This window comes from Coturnix japonica, chromosome 2, assembly GCF_001577835.2.
Source record: "Coturnix japonica isolate 7356 chromosome 2, Coturnix japonica 2.1, whole genome shotgun sequence".
Taxonomy (NCBI): Eukaryota; Metazoa; Chordata; class Aves; order Galliformes; family Phasianidae; genus Coturnix; species Coturnix japonica.
This window is the reverse complement of record NC_029517.1, coordinates 59,464,862-59,475,999: the sequence shown is the minus strand read 5'-3', so window position 1 is coordinate 59,475,999 and position 11,138 is coordinate 59,464,862.

Below are 11,138 nucleotides of genomic sequence, written 5' to 3'. Positions count from 1 at the left end.
TTTTTTTTTTTTTTTTTTTTTTTTTCATTGTATTTGAGGGTCTTTTGTTTTGTTTTACATTTTGCACACATTTTTATACAGTCTGCAAAAAGTTGAGAAGCAGTGGAACAGAATAGTCAATACTTGCATATAACTGAAAAATACTACATGGCAGATGTGTTTGATTAGCAATGAACAGTTGTTCTGGGCTCTTTATCTTCATGTAACATTGCCAGCAGGTCAAGGGAGGTGATTCTGCCCATCTATTCTGCACTGGCGAGACTTCTCTTGGAGTGCTGAATCGAGATGCAAGGTCTTCATTACAGAGGGAACATGGACTTGATGCACTGTGTCCAGATGACAGCCACAGAAATGATCCAAGGGGTGGAACAACCCCACCCCTACAAGGACAGGCTAACAGAGTTGGGGCTGTTCAGCCTGGAGAAGAGAAGGTTCCAGGGTATCGTGATGGCAGGCTTTCAGTATCTAAAAGGGGGGCTGTATGAAGGAAGAGAATAGACTGTTTTATTCTGTTGTGATAGGACAAGGGGAAATTGTTTCAGGTTAAAATGGGAGATAAAGATTGTATATAAGAAAAAGATTGCTTATGATAAGGGTAGTGCTGGAACAGATTGTTCAGAGAGGTGGTGGATGCCTCATGCCTGGAGACATTCAAGGACAGGGCTCTAAACAAACTATAGCTATACATGTCCCTGTTCACTGCAGGGAAATTGAGATAAATGATGACCTTTAAAGGTCTCTTCCAACTGAAATGATTGTATGATTCTGGTGGATAAAGCAGACACATCTCCTATAAAGACTGGCCGAGGGAACTGCATGGAAAAGAGAAGGCTGTAAGGAGACCTCATTGCAGCCTTCCAATATTGAAAGGGAATTCATAAACATCAGGGAAATCAACTTCTTACACAATGTTGGGACAAGGGAAGAGAGATTTGGATTAGATGGCAGGGAGAAGTTATTTACTAAGAGGGTGGTGAGGTGATGGAATAGACTGCCCAGAGAGACTTTGGATGCCCTGTCCCTGGGGATGTTTAAGACCAGGTTGGATGGGGCCCCGGGCAATCTAATTTAGTACTTAGTAATACAGTAACAGAGCTGGCAACCCTACTGATGGCAAGGGGTTGGAACTTAATGATCCCTGAGATTCCTTCCAACCCAAGTCATTCTGGGATTTTATGATTCTAGGATTCTGTGATCAGCACAGTATAAATTCAGCATACATAACAATACTTTCTGAATTTGATTTATTTCCATCAGTTTACTGTGAATGAGGAAATAGCTTGAGAGAAAAATTTCTTTTTAACATTCAATTAAATTCAACTATGTTACCTATGAGGACTGGAAGCTACACCCACAAAAGTAATCCGAATATGCCTAGGATCAGTCCTTAGCACTGAAAGCAGTTGGCACAGAACAGTGCACACATGTGCCATTAGCTATGTCAGCATGGAAAACAGATGGCTGGGTGCAGACTGCCTGGCGAGGATGGTCAGTGAGCCATCGTGAACATCGTGGTCCAGGGGTTCACTTGCTAGCCAAGCTCCAGAGTTCCCAAGCACAGTTGCAGAATTTCCTAATGTACACAGTCAAGTTCCAGTACTGGGATGTCTTTCACTTACTGATATGGGCAGTTGTCAGGTTCCTTTCCCCACTAGCACACCCTCTTAAGAATGTCATTAAGGGTGGCAGAAGGAACACATATGTATTCAGTGCAGTTACTTGCACAGGGATGTTATTGATTATGATATTCCATTTAGTGTGAATCTGACCCTCACAAAGTGAAATATTCAGCAGAATCTTGCAGATATTTGTCAAATGAACTGTGTGACTGTAAAGCCTTCTAAAAATTTACAGCGCTGATCCTAAGGTTATGAAGCCCTTTTGTAGGACCTGATTGTTCGAAGCATTTAGCCAGGGACATAAACTACGTAGGAAAAAAAAAAGGAAGAATATTCTTATTTTAATTTAAACAAGTACCTTTTTGGGTGAGGGCCCAGGAGTCATATACATAGGACAGAGTGAGGCTTGCAGTGGGAGTCTTTAATTACTTTCAAGAGCAAATCACAATTTTAGCAGGCTTGTGCTTTCATGATAAGTTATAAATTATACAATTTAGCAAAGGTTTTCTCCTGCTAGAAAATAACTGAATAAGTAAGTTAGATCATATTTTAAAGTCTGAGCATTCATGTAGCATAAATCACCTGATTGTAATAATTTTTTACCCCCTTTGAAGTTCTTTGTAATATAGTTTTGAAAGATTTGAAAGAAAAAAAGCATAAGATTTGATGTTTTCAGAAGAGGAGGTTCTTATTAATTTTCTCACTGTACAATAATTGTAAAAATACAATTCTGTTTCATCTTTTATATAAGGCAGAGAAATATAAATATCTTTGCCTTAGCAAAGGGATTACTATTAATGAATTTACTATCTTCTTGCAAGTATCAATTTGCTGTTTATTAATGTGCTAGCATATTGTTTCAGACTCCTATGATGTAACATACCAGAAGGGAGAAAATTACAATTGTCATTTGAATTCTTGCAGTATCTCATCATATTGTATTACATGAAATGCAGGTGAAAAGCTTCGTGTAGGCAAGTGACATGATGCTGCTAATAACAGCATATTCCCAAATCCATTTGCTTTGAAATATTCATATCTGATACCTGAAATAATGATCTCTGTTTCAGTCTCTGAAGTATTCTTTCCTCTCCTGCTACCTTCAAAATCTTTCCAAAAGCTATTGTGCTTCTCGTTCTAGATGTAGAAAGGCTGGCATGGGGTGAAAATACCTTGTAAAAACATCTGTCTCCTCATCTCTAAGCCCTCTGTTTTTAAGGGGAGTAAAGATGCTGTGGTGAGCCTTCTGGGGAAAAATTATTTGATATACATGGAATAAGTACCATATCCCCAATGTTTTGTCAGTCACCTGAATTTTGACTGAATGAGCATGAGGAGGTCAGTGGGATGTGAAAGCAGTGTGTCAGTGGCACCAGCTCAGCTCTTCTACATTCTCTTCACACTCCCAGGTCACAGCTGCATGAATAGAGCCTCAGAAATATTTACTGGCATCTCTTCTCTAAGGCAGAAGCATCAGTTAGGACATTCATATTCTTCAGAGCCCAGGAAGAGCCCAGGAGACTTTGAAATACATGATCTGAATGGAGAAAAGAAGCCCTTGGTTTCTATGACAAGAAGATGACATGCAGGGAAATGGGCACAAGAGGAGAAATATTCTGTGGAAGATATATTTTGAATCTTTCTGAGTAGAAAAATGTTCTTTTGTGTTAGTTCATCACAAATAAAGAAAAATGCCACCTTTTCTATTCTTTTCAAATTAGACTTTGCAAATATTTTTAAAGTTGTTTCCTTAGTAATTGTTTTAGCATTCATACATTATTCACATTTTCTCTTCTTACTTAGCCACATAGAATTATTTTTGCTTCTTGTCTCTTTCATTACTTTCCTGAACTGAAACCATCAGAGAGAAAAAAACTGCATGAGAGACTAGGCCTTTTGCTAAATTTCAGTTAGGCTTCACTGCTGTAAGCTACTATTCTTTTTTCTTTTTCTTTTTCTTTTTCTTTCTTCTTTTTTCCTTTCTTCTTTCTTTTTTTCTTTCTTTTCTCTTTTCTTTTTTCTTTCTTTCTTTTTTCTTTTTCTTTTTTTTTTTCTTTTTCTTTTTTTCTTTTTCTTTTTCTTTTTCTTTTTCTTTTTCTTTTTCTTTTCTTTTCTTTTTCTTTTTTCTTCCTTTTCTTTTCTTTCTCTTTCTCTTTCTCTTTCTCTTTCTCTTTCTCTTTCTCTTTCTCTTTCTCTTTCTCTTTCTCTTCTCTTTTTTCTTTTCTTCCTTTCCTTTCCTCTCCTTTCATTTATACTTTCCTTTCCTTTCCTTTCCTTTCATACTTTCCTTTCCTTTCCTTTCCTTTCCTTTCCTTTCCTTTCCTTTTCCCTTTCCTTTCCTTTCCTTTCCTTTCCTTTCCTTTCCTTTCCTTTCATACTTACCTTTGCTTTCCTTCCTTTCCTTCCTTTCTTCCTTTCCTTTCCTCTTCCTTTCCTTTCCTTTCCTTCCTTTCCTTTCCTTTCCTTTCCTTTCCTTTCCTTTCCTTTCCTTCCTCTTCCTTCCCTTCCTTCTTCCTTCTCTTCCCTTCCCCTCCTCTCCTTCTTCCCTTCCTCTCCTTCTTCCCCTCCCTTCCCTTCCTTCCCTTCCCTTCCTCCCTTCCCTTCCCTTCCCTTCCCTTCCTTCCCTTCCCTTCCCTTCCCTCACCCTCACCCTCACCTCACCCTCACCTTCACCCTCACCCCTCACCTCACTCCCCCCCCTCCTCCCCCTTCCCTCCCCCTCCCCTCGCCCTCCCCTCCCTCCCCTCCCCCCCCTCCCCTCCCCTCCCCTCCCCTCCCCCCTCCCATACCCCTCCCTCCCCTCCAATGGAAGCTAACTTTCTGCATGTTCTTTGTAGTGCACTTCAAAACTTCCCAAGAATTATTTTAGCAGGAAAAATTTAGCTGCTTGATTGAATAATGTTTTGATTTCTTGTACACTACAATTGTGGAAGAAGAGCATACAAATAGTTCTAGAAATCACAGTAGCAATCTCAATCTGTACACATATGAAAGAAATGCCAATTTGTTTAACCTCATGACATGAAAATAGTGCAAGATGTAGTCACTGTGATCTGAAGAATCCAAATTAAGTTATTTACAAAGGAAGGCAAATGGTATAGATACATTATACTCCTTACAAAGCCAACAATAGTAAAATCAATTTCTTTTACAATGTTTTAAACACTTGTCCTGGATTACAACAAAAACTACCAGGACTGGGGAACAGAGATTATGCAGGTGTCAGGTGTGTCCACTTTTGGAAAACCTCCTACTACATATACATCAAGATTTTCATCACTATCCATGCTATGATATTCACTTTTGTTCCCCTAGAATATAGACATGACAGGCTGTATTATCTGTATTCTGACAACAAGGACATCTTGGCCAACTTCATCCCTGTTGACACTGTATGCTGCATTGCCAATCAGTTTGGCTTCAGACTTCAAATGGAATGAGCTACAAAGTTCCAGAGAGGCTCAGATTTTTTTTTTTTTATTTTATTTTTTTTTTTACAAAAGTACACATACTATTTTAGTTGTTTTTTGTTTTTTTCTTTTTTTTCTGAAGCTGTATTGAAGAAAAGCCAAACAGTAAAAATTCCTTGAGATGTCAACATTTTGATTAACAACTGTGTTTTCATCCAGAATTAAACTGCTTCCTTCCTATTATCAGCATGCCAAAATCTGTTCATTTTGTTTTTATTCATACATTTAGAGTCACAGCAATGGATTGCCTTAAACTTCTGAAATTTCTGAGATATATTCTTCTGAATCAGAGATCTCAAGGATCATCAAGTTGCAACCCTCAGCATCTGATAGGATTGCCAGCTGCTAGATCAAGTAATAAACTGGGCTGCCCAGGGCCCTGTCCTTTAAACACCTCCAGGGACTGGACATCCACAACCTTTCCCATGGCATCTAATTTAAACTTTCCTTCCTTTAGTTTAGCACAGATATTAAATGTTTTGAGCTATTTCAACAGGTTGCTGTAAAAAAGAACTTAGCATCTTATGTAAAAAATGTAGCTGTTGTGTAGGAAAAAGGGACATGGCTAGGAGAGAAAGTAGAGAAGGGCTACACAACTGTCTCTAGCACTCTGAAACCTGAAATTATTTGAAAAAAATTAAAGGAGAACAGCTAGGTGAACAACTGCAAATCTCCATAGAAGTTTGAAAATTCTCATTATATTTAAATAATCCTGGGTCAGTAAACCATCTCCTAATCTTCACAGTACCTATGCAGTAAGAACAAATATTAGAAAACCTAGTTACTAGTAACTGTAGACAGATAGGCTTTCTGTTTACCATTGTTTCTTCCACTGATTCTCCAAACAGCCTGAGGAAAGCATGCGTTCATAAAGATCTCCTCAGATAACTTTTGCAAGGAGTGCACTACCCATCAGGATCTGAATCACAGTCCTCTCTTTCATATCATATTTTGAGCACATCCAGTAATCTGACCTGTCACACATGCCAGCCAAGTGGAAATGACAGTGAGTGACAGTAACAGACTGAGTAAGATGGCTGCCAGGAGTGCAGAGACACACAGGGTCCTCAATCAACCAAACCACAAATCCATTAAGTAATTTAATTTTGTGCATCCAACTGTAGCACAATTTTTACAGTAGGAGAGAGAAACATACACACATATTAAAAAAGCACATGTATGAATAAAGAGATTGAGAATTAAAAGGAGTCTGAGAAGAAGTTAAGTGTACATGCTTGATTATTCCAAATTTTAGGAGATGCTACCAACATTACATGGTTGTGCAATAAGCCATTATATAAATCATCTTACAATTCAGGAAATATTTCATCAGTTTGATTGGTTTTGAATGATAGTGCAGAAAAGTAAGCCACCACCAAATTTCATGAAAATAGGCTAGTCAACTTGATTTTTCTTTGTAACTATTTTCCTATCACTTCCACTTTCTGGTTGATATGACAGTGGCTAAAATACAGAAAGAATGTATTTTAATAGGAGTTAAAACACACAGTTTCAATTGTATACACTTACTTGTTCCACACTCAGCCTTACATCTCAAATGAGACCTCGAAAACAAAACCAGTATAAAAAATTATGGCACAGTGTCATATGCTTTTAGGTATTTTAAAACTCTTCTTTTCTCATTCTCTCTGTCAAAGATTACTTTGGATCATTCTTTATAAATAATTTCATATGCAGTAAATTCTAAGGAAAAAGAAATGTCCCAGGATATTACTATTCTGTGATTTCTGAGAATCTCATAAAGAGGCAAGTCGAAGACTTAGTGTCTTCCTCCTTTTTCTGTCTCAGTAATGTGATAAATACACGATGAACTCTGGCATTAAGTTATGCCAAAGTAATGTGCTAAATAGCAGTGGTTGTTAGCCACTGTTAGTTTAACTAAGTAAGCCACTTGTAGCTGAAAGATTGTTTATAAAACAAATACATAATAAAATAAAATAATTATTCATTTTTCAAATATTATATGTTATCTGCTTAGGAAGACATTTCTTTTCTTCAACTAATAACAACGAGATGTGCCTCATAGAAAAGAATTACTCTTGTAATTCTTTCAACCCTGATCAAGTACAGCTGAGTAGCATAGTTGCAGTACAACTCATAAGACTCTAGAGTCCATACAACAGTATATTTTAAGGCTCGATACATTCATTAAATCAAGGTTGAATAAATCTCCATAAAGCTACAAAACGGCTTGATCATACTGGACAGTATATGCTGGTGCTAATAGGCAGTGCCTTCTCAGTGTAAACTCATGACTTAGATCACTAAGTTTGCTCTTCTGAATAACAAAGGTAGAATATTTTCTCAAAGACTCACTGCCTTTGCAGAAGAAACTGTAGTTGTGTTTAATAGGGAATGGGTTTTGTTCTAGTAATTTTTAAAACTATTTCATTCTGTATAAGGGTTTTAATTTTTACTAAGATACTCATAAAAACTCAACGCCTGTAGGAAAAATGTCATTGATCATTTTGTTCTCAATTGGACCAATTCCTATCTGTCAGCAAAAAGGCTCTTCATCAGACTTCTTTACCTTCTGAGAGAAATTGCATGTCACTGTGATGTGTCAAATGGCAATCTGTGCTGGGTTTTCATAATATGCCACAAAAGTCAATGGATACATTTTTAATGTTTTGAATGCAGGCCAAAATCAGCCTTCTGGGTAGACTGAATGGGGTTCAAGAATGCACTGCATGAATACAAGTCCATGTTAATTTAGATGTTTGAGATGAGTGCCAGAATATGCTTGGAGGAGTAAAAATGATGAATCAAACATACAGTTGCTTATAAGTGATGAACATATATTCTGTCCTTTGCATGCAGCCACAGGCAGATGTGCTGGTTGCAAGGCTTCTCCTTAACTGTCTGTTATTGGGCAAAAGATGCTCAAAGGCAGCTGAAGCTCAAACAAATCTTACAGCACTATGGATACATCACACAGGTCTGCCTGTGCCTTGAAACATGAAAGGACATGAAGCTCACAGACAGACAGAAAGCAAGCTGGGTTTTAGCTCAGGCCTTGGCATGACCTATTTTGTAAATACAAGCCACAGAAAATAAGAGGGTAAAAGAACTTTTTTTCCACTTATTTATTCTAATTGTCCAAGACAGCTGAAGAGACTGCATAATATATCTTCTTTAATATCTCTGAGAATATGCACACTCATATATTATTTTTCTCCCTTTTAAAAGCATTTAATGATCCAAAACAAAGCTTTGTGTGCTTCTATTTGTTTTTATTTTTTTTTTTCCCCAGAACCAACTTCTGAATAGTTAATGCTCATTTTTTCAAAGAAAATATGGATATCTTAATTACGGATAATTATAACAATATAATTTCATATTATTGTACAGATGTCTTCATTATATAGATATCTTCATTATATAGATATCTTATTTATGAAGACTAACACCAGCAAAGCCAGTAAAACTGTCCAGTGTAATTGGAAGAGAACTGAAACTAAAGTGATTCTACTTCCTTCTTTCCTTCCCTATTTCAACAAGTAATGTGAAGTGTATCATTAGATACAGACTTTTGCTTTTTAAACGAAGATTTAAAAGAAGACTTTCATTTTATATATATATTATTTTATTTTAAATTTTATGCTCCATAACAAGCAAATGTGATTGAACAGGAGAATGCACAAACTTTTTTTCTGGATATCTCATATCCCACACTCTCTTTGACATATTTTTCATGAAAGGAGGATGATCAGATTTCTGACCATTAAGTCAAAAATGAACATTAGGTCACTAGAAAAACCATAAAGAAAATCAGTTTTCCGAGTAATAAAAATGATGACTTGGCAGGAAAACAGATATGCAAGCATTTTCCCTAAGATCATACCATGCAGTATTTCCTGTCAAACTTGAATTATATGTATAAATATATTTAATTACTGTCATTTTCTGCAAAAATAGGTAAATAAATTAAAAATAAACTCTTGGTTTATGATCCTGTCTCTGATGAGCCCACAGCACTGTAGAGATTTTGATATAGTTAAATACGCTTTTACTTAGTTTATCAGAAACCACAAGAGGAAAATAACTCACCATCCTCTAGTTTCAACACTGACATGAAATGCTAGTGCATTCTTTCTGGGATTTGCTATCAGAAACATGCCCATAAATACATGAAATCAGATATTGAAAGTTGAATATGACCTTGGAATATAATTGGAAATTGCTGAACAAATTCTGGGAGAATTATATTTCCAGAAGTAAAAGATACACTTTTGATGAAATCTACAAATCTTTTACTGAAGATTTGTGCCAGGAAATTCATTTTTTTGAATCACATTGTTGAATCTCTTCCCTGTTATTTATTTTTGTTTTGAATGAAAGCTTTATTTAAATGTTAAGACTAATAAGTGGCTAAGGAAAAAAAAAAAAAGACAAAAAAAAAGACAAAGAAGAAGAAGAAGAAATTAAAAAAAAAAAAGAGAGAGAAAAAGAAAAAAATAAAGATTTCCCTTACCATACATGAACTTATTTGAAACTCAATAATAATTCCTCAGAGAATAGGCCAGTACAAGAAAATCATGATTTTTGTATGTATCTCATCTATTTAAAATACCCGTTTTTCTGAGCTTGCACATTAGATTATCTTTGGGCTTTATCTCATACTTACTTAGCATGCAGTTCTGCTAGTTGATGGTGAGGCATGAACTGTGGGCTATTGTTCTCTCTTGTCTAAATCTTCATGTTGATAAAAATGGTAAAATGAAATATACGATCATATTATGCAAGCATTATGCAAGTAAAGAAGACCATCTCCCTGGCCTGCAAACTTGCAGGGGGATTGAGTGCATCAGCAGATTTACAGATGATACCAAGCTGAGTGGTGCAGTTGACGGGCCAGAGAGAAGGGGTGCTATCCAGAGGGATACAGGCAGGCTTGAGAGGGGGACCCGTGCCAACCTCATGAAGTTCAACAAGCCAAGTGCTAGGTCCTGTACCTGGGTCAGCACAAACCCAAGCACAGATACAGGCTGGGTGAAGAATGGCTTGACAGCATCCCTGAGGAGAAGAACTTGGGGATGCCAGTATATGAAAGACTCAACATGAGCTGACAGTGTGTGCTTTCAGCCAAGAAGGCCAGCCAAGGCTGCATCAAGACAATCGTGACCAGCATATATATGCTGTATATCCCATATATGCTATATATCCCATATATATATGCTGTATATCCATGCTATATATGTATATCCCATCAGCATAGCATCAATGTTGGTAATGGCTATTTTGAAGGTTAGTCACTGTTTCTTAAAATTTTGTTTCATTAAAGCCTAACTGTAACCAGACATTGATGCACTGAGGCGTTTGGTTTAAAACCAATATACTCTTAGTTTACTGAAAATTGAAATTTTCTCTGAAATATGTATTTCAAAGTGTGGTGAGGGGAGCCATTGCTATTTGTTGTACTCTCACAGACTTTCTTCTTTCATTCTATCTCATGGCTGGAGACTATGGAACAGAGAAAAAACATTACTTGGAAATGGATCTATGAGGACTCTATGCTGACATGACCAATAAAAAATAGTGTTCAGGAAATGGTAACTAATGGCAGCTGAGCATGTCTCCTTGCTCAAGGCAATGCTCTGCCAGGGATGGATGAGCTGACTACTGGCAAGAGGGTACAAATCTCCCCTGTAGTGCTGTGCAAAGGTAGGACTCTCAAAGGAGCGAGGTTACAGCTAGGTTAATTGTACTTGCTTCAGAGAACCACAAGCAAGTGAGTATAGAGCATGAGCACAATACGGCTGTAACGCTTTCAGCTCAGGAGCTAATAGCTGAGGCTATGTCAAATTGTTGCAAGCTGCTGTGTTCATGGTATTGGCCATATTCTCAGTCTCAACCTGCTGCTTTAGACTTGAAATTTGTAATTCAAAGCCAAAGGCTCGAGCCACCATGTCTTCCCAACAGATAAGAATGATAACATTATTTGGTTTCCTACTCTCTTGCCTCCAAATCTCCTATTTATTATTTTTCTGTTGCATAGTCACATATTGTGTAAGGAAATTATTCAGAA